General features: G+C 37.2%; 1 long non-coding RNA gene across 1 annotated transcript; it reads left to right on the top strand.

Moving 5' to 3' along the window:
* Positions 1-261: 261 nt before the first annotated feature.
* LOC124959740 (uncharacterized) lies at positions 262-10,842 on the top strand. The gene is made up of 3 exons (XR_007103981.1): positions 262-444; positions 10,307-10,438; positions 10,542-10,842. It is a non-coding gene; the product is annotated as an uncharacterized LOC124959740 (long non-coding RNA).
* Positions 10,843-16,693: the final 5,851 nt, after the last annotated feature.

The following is a 16,693-nucleotide window of genomic DNA, read 5'->3' as shown; positions in this document are numbered from 1 at the left end:
ATGGATGACATTTCCTTTGAAGTGATCGTCAGAGGCATTTTCCCACGCGAATGAGAGAGGCTCAAACATCACTCACTTGCTAATATTTTTCACCCTGGAGCGTGCCCTTTTATACAGCGTTCAATCGCTGGAATCCCGGCCGAACCGGTTTACGTAGGAGTTTAAATGCTGGCAAGATTATAAAAATAGAAGCCGTTCCGTAGTACAGATTGTTCAAAACCAAAATTACAACAAGCATAGATAGAACTGGCTTTAATTTGCGATTCATTAATCCGGGAAGCATCAAATTCTGTAAAAGAGTAAGAGCTCCCACCAGGTGAACAGAAGAGATTGGCTTTATAGGTAGAAAGGAGCAGAAGAGAGCAGAAATAGGAAACAAAAAGATTGGTTTCAAAATTACTTTCCGTGCAGGATTAACACAGAGGACTTGTCCTGTTGTCTCAGGTAAATTGGGCCCCTTCTGATGGGTTGCTGTGACTCTCCTTTTTTGTTTTGTAGAGGTCTGACCCATTTCAAAGGTCAGTTTGAATATGTGGCACTTAGCACTAGTGGTTTTGTCTGGTTTGCTGGAATCTGGTGCAGAATCCTAGTCTCAAATAATGACCTTTGATAAATTTCATTTGACAAAGTAAAATAAATCTCTACAGAGTAAACTGGAACTCCCAGAGTTGTGGTTTGCTATGTGTGTATGTAGTTTTGATTGTTGTGGCTGTTAGCTTTTCCAAACGTGAATTGCAATGATTTATGTTTATACATCCATCTTCCTGGGAGCTGCAACTTCAGTGGTTCTCAAAATAGTCTTTCAAGTAGGCATATCAGCATCATCTGCTAATTTGCTGGAAATGTAAATTTTCTGGGGCCACTCTAGACCTTCTAGGTCAGAAATTCTGGGAAGACTCCTGTTTTAACAAATCCTGAGTGATTCTGATGTTTGATGATCATTTGAAAACCACTGCTTTAGTAAACTTGACCAATCAGGGAAAAAAAAAAAAATCTGACTAGTTAGTCAGTTTTGCTCCCTCTGAAGTGATAAATAAGAAATCCTGTATTATGGAAGATAAACAAATGATAAGGGTCTTGAAAATCAGGATGGGATCCTCATTCCCCCAATATTGAACATTAAGCACTTGACACAAGAATAGAAGTAAAATTTATTTAATGGATAGAACACACACACACACACCCAGGGAGACTCCTCTGGAGAGGACGGGACCTAGAACTGGTGCCCCAGGAAGTGGGGGTGTCTTGTCTTTTACAGATTTTAGGTTTCCTTTCTTATGCCTGTGTGACCAAAAAGTCAGAAAAAGAAACATCCAGGGGATGATTGCTTGTGTTGGAAAGTGGGATCCTTCCCCTTCCCCAGAGGTGTTAGCTACTGGTTGATGGTGAACTGCTATCTACCCATTTCTCTTTTATAATCAGCTACCTGCTCTTTGCCCCAGTCTCATAAATATGGGGAAAATAATTTCCACTTCCTTGTGGGACCACTGGAAGTGCTACAGTGTTAGGAGAGAAGTTATTAAATGCCAATCATTGGCACCTTCTTAATGAGTGTTGTTTAAAATATCTATTACTTGCCTCCTACTTTCTAACTCACGTTTTTTTCTTCCTTGTTTCTCTTCTTATTTCATATTATTTGTGATATTATTTCATATCACAAGTTTTGAAATTAAGATTTTTACATTTATTTCTAGGGAAAATATTATTCACATGGTTTAATAACCATATTATTCACATGGTTTAAAGGACATTTACCTAGTACAAGACTTCTACATTGGTGGCTGCTTTAGGATAAAGCCTGCTTATGGCGTTTGTTTTGTCCATGAGGAGTTTTTTTGTCTGTTAAACAAATATTATGGAAGCCATTGTTTTGACTTTGAGCTCCTGCTACAGACCAGACCAAAGCAAAATGGCATCCATAAGTGCCACATAGTCAAACTGAAACTTTAAAGAATCAGGTAAATCCTCAAACCAACCAGTTTTTCCTAAAAATAGTTTGACAGCAACCATCAGAAAGGACTCAAGTCAACCTGTTAGTGAAATTAGGTAGTTCCTTCTACTTTAACCCTTGTAAGAGAAAAACCTGATTTTAACCAATCTGTTTTCTTTTATTGTTGTGTTTCCTTGTTCTCATAAAAATCACCTGTTCTGTCATGCTCAGGGGAACATTCCTTCTGCTTATAGAATAAAAAATACTGCTTGATTCTAGAATTACATATAAAAACCCATTTGATATTTAAATATAACTTGTAAATTTGACTTCTGACTTCTGTACTTTAATTAATTTCACATTAAAAAAAATGTTTCTTTTGAAAGACATTGAGTTCCTACTTGGAAATAAGTGTCTGTAGCCACATTGGCTGATCCTATCAGATAGAGCCTGGGCCCTCCAGTTTAGTGGAACCACTACAGCTCTCCATGTCCTCCTAACTAAATTATGTTATTTCCCTGGTTTCCATAGGCATTTGTTTAATTTCCCACCCAGTATCTTGATATTAGTGGGTAGAAAGCCACCTTATATATGAAATCATTAGATACAAAGAACAAATGCTAGAAAAGAAGGATTTTAAAGGGGAAAAAATGACCCAATATGCCTTTGGAAAGATTTTTTTTTTTTCTGGTAGTTAAACATAGAACATTAGACTATATAAAATTAAAATGTCATGGGTGATGTTTAAGATAATACACATAAAGGTAATTTTTAAATTGTACTTCATTCAATGCATTGTGCTAAGCACTGGGAAAGAAAGCTGTTATCAAAATAACAAAGACATACTCCCACCCTTAAAGAGCTCTGGGAGAAATGGACATGTACCAATAACTGTTGCTTATTATAAGGATAGGAAATAATAACTGGTGGTATAGATTAGGAACACGGACAAAATGGCTATTAATTCTAATGAGAGAGATCAAGGAAGGAAGGTAGTTTTGTCTAATGAAACTTGAATGAACACTTAAAGTTTGCCTTGAGTATCAAAGATAATTAAGCAACATTTATTATTGCTGGTGGTGGCACATGCCTGTAATTGCAAATACTTGGGAGGCTGAGGTACAACCAAGTTTGAGACCAGACTGAGCTATTCAGTGAGACCCTCTCTCAAATAAAAATTTTTTAAAAGGCTGTGGATGTAGCTCAGTGATTAATGAAAGTGCAAAAGTGAAATATTATAATTAAATTTCAAATATAAAGATACTTCTCAAAAGAAGAAATACAACTGCCCAACTAATACCTGAAAAAAATGTTCAACATCATTAACAATTAGAGAAATGCAAATCAAAACTACATTGAGATTTCATATTAGAATGGCAGTCATCAAAAATATAAACCATAAATGCTGGAGGCTGTGGATAAAAAGGAACACTTTTACACTTTTGGGAATGTAAATTAGTACAACTGCTATGGAAGTCACTATGAAGGTTCCTCAAAAGACTAGGCATGAAACCATCAGCTATACCACTCCTTAGTGTTTTTCCTAAAGAATTAAAGTCAGTATACTGTAGTGATACATGCATACCCATGTTTATAGCAGCAAGGTTCACATTAGCCAAACTATGGAACCAGTCTAGGTGTTCATCAACATATGAATTGATAAAAAAAAAAGTGGTATATATGTAAGCAAAAGTAACCAAAATAGTTTCAGCACACTAATGAAAGCACACATAACTGGAATGGGAGCAGACTTCATGGATCAACTCTGCCTTTTATTCAGCAGTGGAGTCAGGCGGCGGAGGGGCTCACTTTCTGGGTAGAAAATGGCCCCTGGTTATAGAAGGGATCTTGGTTTTTATATGTTACACTGAGAAAGGACTTAATCTGTAACAGAATGTGTCAGTTTGGGCATTCAGGAAACAGGTTGTGAGAATTTGAAGCTTGTTTTTACTGGGATATGTTTTTACTGGGCAAGGATGGAAGGTGCTTTTCTCTTTCCTTCCAGGGTCTATTGTACTGTCACTGGGAAAGGATCAATGCTTGTCCTCTCCCCAGGGATTGCCATTTTAGGATTGATGAATATCTCCTTCCCAGGGATTGTCTTTTCACTGGGAAGGGATTTATTGGGAAAGGATCAATGATCTACTTTCCTCCCAGGGATTGTCATTTCCCTGTCTTGGGTAGCCTTCAATATATATGCAAAAGAGTTTTATTCAACCATAAGAAAAATAAAATTAATGCCATTTACAAGAAAGTGGTTGGAACATGAGAACATTATGTTAAGCACAAAAAGCCTAACTCAGAATGTCAAAGGTCATATGTTTCTCTCATAATTGGATGCTAAAGAGAAAAAAGGAAAAGAAAGATGGGCATGGGAAGCCTCAGGAAAATAAAAATAGAAAAGTGGAAAAAAGACCAGGAGGTGAGAGGAGGGAAGAGAGTGAGGAAGTGTTGGTGAGGGATATTGGCCAAGTTATATTGTTATATTGTGTGCATGTATGGATATGTAGCAACAAATCCCACCTTATGTACAACTATAAGACACCAAAAAAAAAAAAAAAAAAAAAGGTAGTCGGGGGGGGGGGGGGAAGAAAACCTAAATATAATGTCCCGAGTGGCTAGAATTTTATTATTGAATATGTCCTAGTCATTGCAAGTGATCTTCTATTCTTGGGAACTTCAGGGTTGATTGTGTAATCTGCTCCTGGCAACTGAAAATAGTTATAAATTAACCCCATGAAAACAAGTCTTTTTATGTTTTGGTACCAGAGATTGAACTCGGAAGCACTTGACCACATGTAGAGCCACATCCCCAACCCTGTTTTGTGTTTTATTTAGAGGCAGGGTCTCGCTGAGTTGCTTAGCACCTCACCATTGCTGAGGCTGGCTTTGAACTCGAGATCCTCCTGCCTCAACCTCCTGAGCCACTGGGATTACAGGCGTGTACAACTGTGCCCAGCACAAGTCCTTTTTTAAAAGTCAGTTCTGAATGTGTTAATAGCGCATCCTAGGATGCAGTATTCCTACAGACTTTCTCCAGATATGGTAGTCAAATGATTCATCTATTCATTATTTGAAAAATTCTATACCAGACAGTAAGTGTCAAGGAATTCAGAAATAAGCCACAATGCCTTGCCTACATGTCTGGCTCAAATTTATACATGGGAAGAGGTCATTTAATTGCTAATAAACAGTTATAAAATGGAGGATAAGTGCCAGGCATTGTTCTTTGCACTGGAGATACATTGATATTCAAAACAAATTTCTTGCTTTCATGAAGCTTATGTATTAGGAGATATAAAAAACAAATAATAAGTAAATAGACATAATACAATGTTAGATAGTGATGAATGTGATGAAGAAAACCAAAGAAGAATAAGTAAATTAAAAATGTTGGGGGCTGTTGTTCAGACATCATGGTCAAAGTCAACTTCTCTGAGAAGGGTGCATTTTCTTGAATGGAGTTAGAGGGTGTCATTCACAAACCAAGACTTAGAGTCTAAATGTTTTTAAATGAAATGTTGCCATCAGCAATATATCAACCCATAACCTTGTGCTGTGCTAATAACACAGCCTAGAGACCTTTGTCTTTAAGAAGACAAAGCTTCCAAAGTTAGGAAATGTACTTCCTTTCATACTATAACTTGAATCTAGAATGTACTCCATTGATCAGTATGTTAAGTTTTGGTTTCCAGCCTGTGGCAGTATTGGGAGGTGGGAACTTAGGACGCTAGGTCTACTGGAAGGAAGTCAGTCGGGGTGTGCCCTTAAAGGGGATACCATAGCCTCTTCCTGTCTCTCTATTTGCTTCCCAGCTACTGTCATGTGGTATGGCCATGATTTACTGTGTTGCTACAAGCCCAAAGCAAAAGGGCCAAACAACCACGGACTAAAACCTCTGAAACTGTGATCCAAAACAAACCTTTACTTTTTAAAAGTGGATTATCTCAGGAAACAGTAGTAGAAAGCTGATGTAATTTCTAACTAGTTTTCAGATCTATCAGGTAGAACAGCTTCCTTCGTGAAAAATTGCAACCAAATTCCTCAGTAACTTATTGCCTCTTATTCATTACATAACATTGTATGGTACTAAGAACACTAAGCACTCAGCTATTTGGAGTAATATTTGCTTTTGATAAACTGATAGGATCACTGACTCATAAGCATTCGTTTCCATAAATCTATTCTTCAGGGAGAAAGGCTACGCCGTCCTGCGGAGTCAATTTGGCGCGAGTAGTGAGGCTCTTGAATTCGGAATGGTTTATTGTTGATTCAGGAAACCCGGGAACCACCGGCACTCGAGGAGAGATCAGGAGCACTCGGGAACACCTGTGCACAGCGTTGTGTGCGTGGACTTAATTGAATACGGCCAATGATAAATCACCTGGGTGTGCTTATGTTAATCAACCTCCTCACCACCATGTGATCAAAACAACCTCTGGCTGGCTGCCAGGCGCCATCTTGGTGTAGTCCGCATGGCATAGCCCCCAACAGAAAGGAGTATTCAAGAAAAAGGTAGATGTAGAAGTATCTAAAAGAAAATTCAAGAAAAGAAGGTGTTTATTTCTCATCCTGGCCCCAGGTATTAGGTTTCCATTTATAGTACAGTACTAAACATTATGGATCCTCTGAACATTGATGAAAACTATGGACTTTGTCCTGAGAGAAGTACACATATGGGCATTCTATAGGAACTATTCCTAGACAGCTACCACTTAGCCTAATGCTCTCAATCTTCTGTCCTAAATATGCCACCTCATCCCCATAAAATACCAAAAAGTTTGTAGCCTTTACTTGCAGATTTGCTTCCACTGGCTTAATGGAATGCTTATCCAGAGTCACTTGTATTTATTGCTAAACTGTTCTTTTCCACTGTACTCCTCATAATTATGTAATTTAACTAAATTACATCAATTGATGAAATTTGAGTCTGCAAAGAAAAAGAATTGTTTTTCCATGAAAACCAAGACGAATGCTTTGGAAAAATCAGATAAAAGTGATTGTAAAGAAAAATATTCATTGAATTAGGTATAGACCTGGTAATTATAAAAAACTAGAGAAAATTTTAGAAGTCCCAAATCTAGTAGTACTCTGCATTCTATTAACTTTATAAAACTTTTTATCTTTTGTCCATTTTGTGAACAAAATGAAACTGAAAATCCAATGCAGAGCACCAGGGGTATAGTTCATGTAAAAAAAGCCACCCAGAACTCCAATCAGAGGAGCAATCTCAAAAGAAAGGCTTTAATGATTGGGAAATAAATATTTAGGTAAAAATAAAATTCTTAAGATATGCATATGAATAAATGTAAGTTAAGCTTTGTGACAAATGCCCAAAATAACAGTGATTAACTCCAGAGAAAAGTCTATTTTTCTTTCACATAAAATTATTAATTAGGGTTTGTTTTCTGTGGTAACAAATCAACTGCAAAATTAAGATAACTCAAATTAGTAGAAGCTTATATTTCACTCACAAGTGAGCAAGCCTGGACAGTCAGCAGTCCTTTTCCATACAGTGATTCAGGGATCCAGGCCTTTCCATCTTCTAGCTTCACCATTGCAATTTGTGATGTATTGACTAAAGAAATAGGAAAGTGGGTATGGGGCTGGCATAGACATCTTTTTAAAGCCTTGATCTGAAAATGGCACATAAAGTCTCGGGTATTTTGTTGGTTACAACTCAGTCATGTGGCCGCATCTACTAGAAAGGTCTTTATTCTGCTAGTTTATTTGTTTCTACAAATCAGAATTTCTATTACTGTAATAGTTTTCTAGTGCCTGTGACAAATTTCTTCAAAACATAATGGCTTAAAACAATAAACATTGACTCTAGATCTTTCAAAAAGCGATAGTCAAGACATTATCCAGGATTGTAGTCATCTCCAGGCTCTATTTGGGCAGAATTCACTTCCAAGTTCACTCATATTGCTGTTGGCAGCCTTCAATTCCTTATTGGTACTGCCAGAGAAATTAGTTCCTTGCCATGTGGGCTACTCCATAGGGCTGCTCACAACACGCCAACTGGTTTTACCTAGAATAAGTAAGGGAGAAAGCAAGAATATGAAAAAGACAGAATTCAAACTCTTTTAATGACCTAAATCTGAGAAGTGACATTTCATCACTTTTGCTATATTCTGTTAGAAGCAAGTCACTAGACCTAGAACACACTGAAGGGCAGGAAATTCCACAAGAACTTGAGCATCATGAGACAGGGGTCATTGGGTAGCATTTTTGAAGATATCTGTCACATTAATCTATAGAGAAGGAGGAAACAATGGTATGGTTTGAATATGAATTGTGTTCCCCAAAGACCCTTGTGCTAAAAAGTGTTGATCCTCAGAGTGGTGCTATTGGGAGGTATTAGGATATTTAGGAGGTGAGACCTTTTGGGAGGTCCCTAGGTTATTGGGCCTTGCCCCTCAAGGGAATTATGGGACCTTGGTCCATCCTGACTCTCTGCTTCCTGGCTCACGATGTGAGCAGTTTGCTGTGCCACATATTCCTGCCATTGTCATCTAGCACCACTACCAGAGGTCAAAATCTATGGGGCTCCTAGTATGGTCTGGAACCTTCAGAGCTATGAGCTAAATATACCCTTTCTTTCAATAAGTTAATTACCTCATATATTTTGTTACAGTAATAACAAAATAGTGCAACTGACTAATATAAAAAATTGGTCCCAAGGAGTGGGGACCATGCTTTATACCTGAAGATGTGGAGGAGACTTTGTGATTGTATTTTGGGAAGAGTTAGGAGCAGGCTAGAGAAAGCCTAAAATGCTAGAGAAGGATCTTAATGGGTAATTTTTGTGACAGTTAAGAAGACTGATAGTGCTAATAGGAATATGGACAGTAAAGGCCAGGCTGATGAAGTTTCAGGTAGAAACAAGGATTCTCTGGGGAATTGGAGAAAAGGCCATCCTGTTAACATCATGGCAAAGAATTTGGCCATGTTCTAGGACTTTATGGGAGGTTGAATTTAAAGGTTTTGGAGTAGTTTACTTGGCAGAGGAGATTCCAAGGCAGCAAAGCATTCTGACTCTGGTATGGGTTTTACTGGCTTCTTTTGGTGAGATTGCAGTGAGAAGCAGGAGCAAAAAGGAGCAGAGTGGAAAGATTTAAAAATTTTGTAACTTGACCAGGAAAGGAAAGAACATGAAGTTGAGGCAAAACAGGGTGCAGTTGCTACAGAGATTAGTATCAGTAAAAAGAAGTCAAGTGTTTTGCATTGGGTCAGTAGGAAAGATACCTCAAAAGGTGAACATCTTAGAAATCAACAAGGCCACAACACCCATCACAGGCTGCCTGTAGGAATGCAAGTTTTCCAGAGTTGAATCATTTCAATAGAACTTGAGGGCACACTGTGTGCCCAGGACTGCCTCAAGATTCAGGATTTGGGATTCAGGATTCTTCTCCCTATGTTCAGCCACAGTCATGTTTCAAATGGGACCAGGTACAGCTTGTACTGACAGCAGACCTTGGAATCATCCAGTCATTCATGTGGTACTGGCTTTGCGGGTGTGCAGAATGTAAGACTTTGGGGGGTCATGATAGTTTTCAATGAGATTTCAAAGGAAAGTTTGGGGGACCAGCTTGTGTGCTGTGGGGTTGGAATTCCTGCAAGCAGTCCCTGATGAGGTAATGCATAGGGAGCTATGGGACTGAAGCTGAAGTTGTAGTGGAGATCCCAGGAAGGTAAAGGTACCAGTGACATGGCATGCCTGACAAGGAAAGCTGCAGGCAGTGTGCAGAGCCAGCCCAAGACAGTGGCCAAATGAGTTGTAACCAATAAGGCTATAGAGGTGAGGCTGCCCAATCCCTTAGGAGCTCACATCTCACCATGGTGTTCTTTGGCGCTAGACATGGAACTTTACAATTTAATGTTTGCCCTGCTGGGTTTTGTTCTTACTTTTGGCCAATTACTATTTTTTTTTACTCTTCTGTTACCTTTCTCCCTTCGGGAATGGAAAGGTATACCTATGACTGCCCCATCATTGTATCTTTGAAATGTGTAACTTGGTTTTGAAATTTTATTCTAGGGCTCACAACTGAGTTTGCCTTTAGTCTTGGAGGAGGTTGTAGACTTAAACTTTTGAGCAGTGCTGTACCAGTTAAGATTTGGGGACATTTGAGGATGAAGTAATGCATTTTGCATTGTGATGTGGAAGGGAACCTCTGAGGGCCAGGGACAGAAGGCTGTAGTTTGCATATACATAGTGTCTACACAAAGATCCATGTGTTAAATATTTGTTCCCCAGGGTAGTGCTGTAAGGAGGTGCTGTGGACCTATAGATTATGTAAGGTCCTTAGGTCATTGGGGGAATGCCCCCAGAGGTGATTGTGGTACCCTGTTTCATTCTCTCTTGCTTCTTCCTAGCTCACAAAGTAAGCAGTTTGCTCCACCATGTGCTCCCTGCCATTGCTATCTGACATCCTCATCAGAGGCCCAAAGCTATGGGGATACCTGATCTTGGACTGGAACCTCCAGAACTATGAGCTTTTTATCTTTGTAAGTTGATTTCCTTAGATATTTTAATAGTAACATTAACCTGACTAATATGAACAGATATTGGAAAAAACAAACAATCTCTCTCATTATATTTATATTTCAGTGTTGTTGATTCACCATTTAAACTGAATCAATTAACTGACCAGTTCCAGTTCTACTACTGAAAAATTGTCAGGTACTATTCTTAATCCTTTATATGCATTAACTCCTTCAATTATAACACCGATCCTTTGGGGTAAGTACCACTATTTTTGCCCATTTTACAAAGTAATTGAAATACAGAGAATTTTTTTAAAATACCTATTCTCTGTCATCAGGTCAGTGCTATGTGGAGACCAGAGAAGAAGAAAAGCAAGTAGCCTCTCTGGTTTTTTAATTTTACTTGTGTGTCTCTTCCTATAGAGTACAGATCTCACAGTACCAAAAGGATGGTTCTTCATTTAAGTTTTTAGTTTAATTTTTAAACTTATTTCTCTAGCTTTACTGAGGACCAGTTGACAAAATTGTATATATTTAAGGTAAGAAATTTGATGACTTTATATACAGATACATTGTGATTGCCATCTTCAAGCTAGTTAATACATCCATTACCTCACGTAGTTTAATATTTTTTTATAAGAACACTTAAGAGCTACTCTATTAGCACAATTCAAGTATAAAATACACTATTAGTACCTATAGTCACCATGCCGTGAATTAGAATCTCTGAATTTATTCATCTTATAACCAAAAGCTTGTATCTTTTGACCAATATCTCCCATTTTCCTCAACCCCATAGCCCCTGGAATATGTACATCCATTATGTGTGTGTGTGTATCCACACGTACCACATTTTCTCTATTCATTTATGTATCGACAATTAGGGTGTTTCCATCTCTTGGCTACAATGAATATATGCTGCAGTGAGCATGGAAGCATGGATATCTTTTCAAGATAGATTGGACCTGTACTCTGACGTGGGATTGCCTGATTATATAGTAGTTCCATTTAAAAACTTTTGGAGATATTCTTTTCCATTATGTCTCTATCGTTTTACATACATATTCACCAATGATATACAAGGGTTACTCTTTCTCTATGCCCCTTTATCAGATATATGTTTTGCAAATATTTTCTTCCATTCCATATGTCCTATTTTAATTTTGTTGATTGTTTCCTTTGCTATTCAGCAGTTTGTATGTTTATTTGATGGTTGGTTTTAGTTTAATGCAGAACTGTTTATTTATTTTTGCTTTTGATGTACTTTTGTCATCTTATCCAAAAAATCATTGCCATAACCAATGTCAAGGAGCTTTCTTCTTGTGTTTTCTGCTGGGAGTTTTGTGGTTTCAAGTCTTACATTTAAGTCTATAATATATTTGTGTTAATTTTTGCTGATGGTATATGATAAAGATCCAATTTCATTCTTTTGCATGATATCCAGTTTCCTGTCATCATCTATTGAAGAGGGTATTCTTTCCTCCATTGTGTATTGTTGGCACCCTCATCAAAGGTTAATTGAGCATACATGCATGTTTGTGCTTCTGAGTTTTCTGTTTGGTTCCATTGGTCTATGTATCTTTTTTATCTGAGCACTGCTGTTTTGACTATACAGTTGTAAATCAGAAAGTGTGAAACCAACGGCTTTCTTCTTTCTCAAAATTGTTTTAGCTATTTTGAAACTTTTGTGATTCTACACAAATTTTATAATGTGTTTCTAATTCTGTGGAAAATACCTTTGGAATTTTGATAGGAATTACATTGAATTTGTAGATTTACTCAGGGTAAGAGGGATATTTTAACAATATTAATTCTTCCAATCCATGAACATGGGATGTCTTTATTTTTATCTTCAATTTACTTCATCAATGTTATGGCTTTCAGCATATAGGTCTTTCACCTCCTTGTTTAAATTTATTCCTAAGTATTTTGTTGTTTTTGATGCTACTACAAGTGGAATTTTTAAAATTTCTTGTTATAATTTGCTATTAGTCTGTGTATATATGCAACTGGTTTTTGCATATGGATTTTGTATTAGACAGTCTTTCTGAATACATTTTATTAGTTCTAATAGCACTTTGGTGGGGTTTGGGAGGTTCTCTACTTATGAGATATGTCATCTGCAAACAGATGATTTCTTCCTTTTCATTGTGACTGTATCTTATTTTTCTCATTTAATTGCTCTGCTAGAAGTTTCATAGTATGCTGAGCAGAATGCTGCACCCTTGTCATTGGCTGTAGACTTATCATATGTAGCCTTTATTATGTTGAGGTCCATTCCTTGTATACCAAATTGTTTAAAGGTTTTAATCATGAAAGAATGTTGAGTTTTGTTAAACATTTTTTCTCCATCTATTGAGATGATCATATGACTTTTATCCTTCATTTTCTTTATGTGGCATATCACATTTATTGGTTTGTGTAGGATGAATCATCCTTGAATACCAAGGATAAACTCATCTTGATCATGGGATTTGATCCCATTAATATGAATTCAGTTTGCCAGTATTTTTTGAGAATATTTGAACCCAGGTTCACCAGGATTATTAGATATAATTTTCTTTTCTTGTAATGTACTTGTCTGACTTTGGTATGAGGGTAATCTGGCTTCATAAAATGAGTTCAAAAACTTCCTTATTCATTCTTTTGAAGAGGGTGAGGAACTGAAATTAGTTCTCTTTAAATGTTTAGTAGAATTCACCTGTGAAGCCACCTGCTCCTGGGCTTTTCTTCTTTGGAGGTTTTGATTACTGCACTAATATCTTTACTTGTTGTCAATTTGTTCAGATTTTGATTCTTCATTATTCAGACTTGGTTAATTGTATGTTTCCAGGAATTTGCCTGTTCTTAGATTATTCAATTTATTGGCCTGTAATTGTTCATATTAGTCTCATGATCCTTTGTACTTCTTGGATATTAGTTGTGATGTCTCCTCTTTCTTTTATAATTTTATGTATTTAATTCCTTTATCTTTATTTCTTGGTTATTCTAGCTTAAGTTTTGCCAATTTTGCTTATATTTTAGAAAAACAAGCTCTTAGTTTGGTTGATCTTTTGTATTACCTATCTAGACTCTTTTTCACATGTTTTTGCTCAAATCTTTATTTCCTTCCTTCTGAAGCATGGACAAAGTAAATAACTGGCATAAGAGTATACTTGCAAAGGGTACATAGCGTGGAAGAGGCTGCTATGGTCTGAATGCTTAAATAATTCCAATACTCTCATGTTGAAACCTAATTACTGAGGCGATAATATTAGAAGGTGATACATTTTGTGGGGTGATTAGATCAAGAGAAATGAATGGGATGTGTCCTTATTAAAGACCTCAGAGAGCTGCCATGCCCCTTCTACCATGTGAGCATGTAGCAAAAAGATGGCCATCCGTGAACCAGAAAGCATGACTTCACTAGACACCAAGTCCACTGGCCTCTTGATCTTGGACTTCTCAGAATCCAGAACTGCGAGAGATAGATTTTTGTTGTTTGAAAGCCACCCCAATGTACAGTGTTCTGTTGTAGCAGCCCAAATGGACTAAGACAGAGGTAGAAGCAGAATTACAAGATTGCTGTTGTTGTTGTTATTCTAGTGAGTAGATTGACCCTGTGTGAGTGTTGGGCCCTGTTCATTCTAATCCTCTTGAAAGTTAGTTTTCCCAGACCTGAGGTAGTATGAGATGGAAATTGTCAGAGTCATTTTTGTCAAACCCTAGTGGAAGGAAGGAAGGTAGAGAGGAGGGAAGGAATAAAGGAAAGAGAAAAGAAGTTATAAAGAAAGGGAACTTTGGCATGTATGCCTGATAGTAAGACCTACTCATAAAAGACTGTCGTAACGATAACTTAAACAAAGGTTACGGTAACAAACTTCTGCAAGAATATCTGACCCATAACTCTCTGTTCAACCTGGGACTGGTGAAACATGTTTTGATCCCTGTAGGTGGGGATTATTTCAAAATGTTTATATAGTCCTCCTTTATCCACCTTTAAACACTTCTTCTTGAGTCAGCCTCTTTGAATATGCTCACAGTTAACTATGGCATGCATATTCCCATTCCAATGTTCTGCTCCAAATAAATATCATTATCCTTTGGACACTCTCTTTCTATTATTTAGGTTGAAGGTTGTTTTCTTTAATGCACTTAATAATCCATACTCAAGGAAAACCCTTGAGATTCTTTCTCTGTGCAGCTCTCTCCTGTATTCTGTCAAAGGAACTCTACCTGTCTTGGTCTCTCTTTTCTCTCAGCCCTGTCTCCTCAATTCAGGGAGTCCACTGAGCTCCATCTTAGTTCTCTGTCCTTAAACTGTGGCCTACAAACACTCTCAAGCAGAAAACTGGGACAATTGTTGGACTCATTCATTTGTTTCCCTCTTCTTAAATATCACTGTTCTTTATTGCTTGATGTCTGGTATCGGGAAAACAATTTTTAAATGTATTTTGTCTTGTATTTTGTTGTTTTGTTTCAGGAAAGAGGGTAAATATCTTCCCAGTTATTCCAGCAAGCAATTCTAGACATGTTATGCCACTTCTGTTAAAACAAACAAATGAAAAATAATTATGCTTGCTGCGCCATTTGGGTATTTCTATGCTCTTCCACTTTGGAGTTTTGGGATTATATGTCTGGGCCAGAAACAATGTTCTTACAGAAAACTGGTGCTGGGACTCCTTTAGTGGCAGCAGAGCATAGCATTATTCCCAAGCACATATGGAGCACACCCATCAATCTTCAGAAATAAGGGAGACTTTGTGCAGGACCAGTGGATAAAGGAGAAATTAATCTGCGACATTGGAGTTATTAATGTTCATGTGTACTCATTCATAATCACAGACTTCTGGGGCCTAGGAAATTTGGGCTATTAATACAAAATATGTGCTGAAATAGGTCAAGAACCCACAGAGGATATTGACTTCCTCTGTCTAAGGAAATCAAAGAAACTTCACAGCTCAAGTTAAGCTTAAGGAGATTGGAGACTTTCCCAGGTCAGGTGGTAGGAGTAGAAGGTAAAGGGCATCATCTTTGCCAAGGATAACAAGATGAGACAGAAGAGCATGTTCCACATGTTGAAAATTTACTATATAAAACAGAACTTGAAAAATCACTTCATCAAATGAGGTACAAACATAAATGATTTCTATTGAAATTTTTTGAGGTCTGGGCTAAATTTCTCCATGGAGGAACTGCTTCAGTTAGCCTTCTGGGGACAGTTCTCTTCCAAGATCACTGTAATTTAAATTCTAATTTTGAATTTTTTAATACCACAGGATGGTAAGAATGTGTCCTATAATGTCTATATAGCCTGGCTTTCCATACCATACTGATTAGGATGGTATGGGATATTAGTAAACTAGAATGAAATAACCATCTGTATCACAATCTATTGTTATACAAAAAATTACCCTGTTGCTTAAAGCCACACACATTATCTCAAAATTACTGTGAAGCTGAGGGTGTATCTCAGTGGCACTGGGTTCAATATCCAGCACTGTCACCAAAGTAATAAAAATAATTATAATAATTATTATTGTAACTGTCAGGAATCTGAGCATGGTTTAGTTGAATTTGCTGCTTCAGGCTCTCTCACAAAGTTGCTGTCAGGGTACAAACATAAATGATTTCTATTGAATCATAGAAATCATAGCTGGAGATGGATCTACTCCAACATACATTCATGGGAAGGAAGTTAGGTCATTGAGGGAATGCCCTTGAGGAGTTATTAAGATTCCAACCCCCCCTCTTTCTTTTTGCTTTCTTTCTTCCTTATGAGATGTTTGTTGCAGGTATTCTGTCATAGTAACTGAAAGCTGACCCAAACACTCTGTTTTATCTTTTCCTCCCATAAGTTAGTCCTGGATATTTTTTAATGTGTTCCTTGAGCGAGGTTTTTAAATAGCTATAGTCTCAAAGAGACAACTAAAAAGCAGTGTTGCTTTAGATTAGGCTAGTTTCTTGTAACTCAAGATTTCTGCCCCAAAAGGAAGAGCATTGCATTTTGAACCTCATATGCCCAGTGACATACACTCTATTATCAATTAGATAAATTCCTTGGTTGCCTTACTCTGCAAGTTTATCTCCAAAGGGATATTTAGTACTGTATCATGAAATAACTAATAAATATTGTTATATGAGTGATTAAAGAATAGCATAGTTATAGGAAATGGCAGATTCATTTATGGCAATTCTGTTCCATTACAGCTCTCAGAAAGAATAACATTCAATAAATAATTAAAATAGAGTGTTATAGTATACTAATTTTACTCAGTCAGATCCTCTGTAATTCTG

Source organism: Sciurus carolinensis, chromosome 11 (assembly GCF_902686445.1).
Source record: "Sciurus carolinensis chromosome 11, mSciCar1.2, whole genome shotgun sequence".
Taxonomy (NCBI): domain Eukaryota; kingdom Metazoa; phylum Chordata; class Mammalia; order Rodentia; family Sciuridae; genus Sciurus; species Sciurus carolinensis.
Note: the sequence above shows the minus strand (reverse complement) of the source record. Positions and strands in the feature narration are given on the sequence as shown.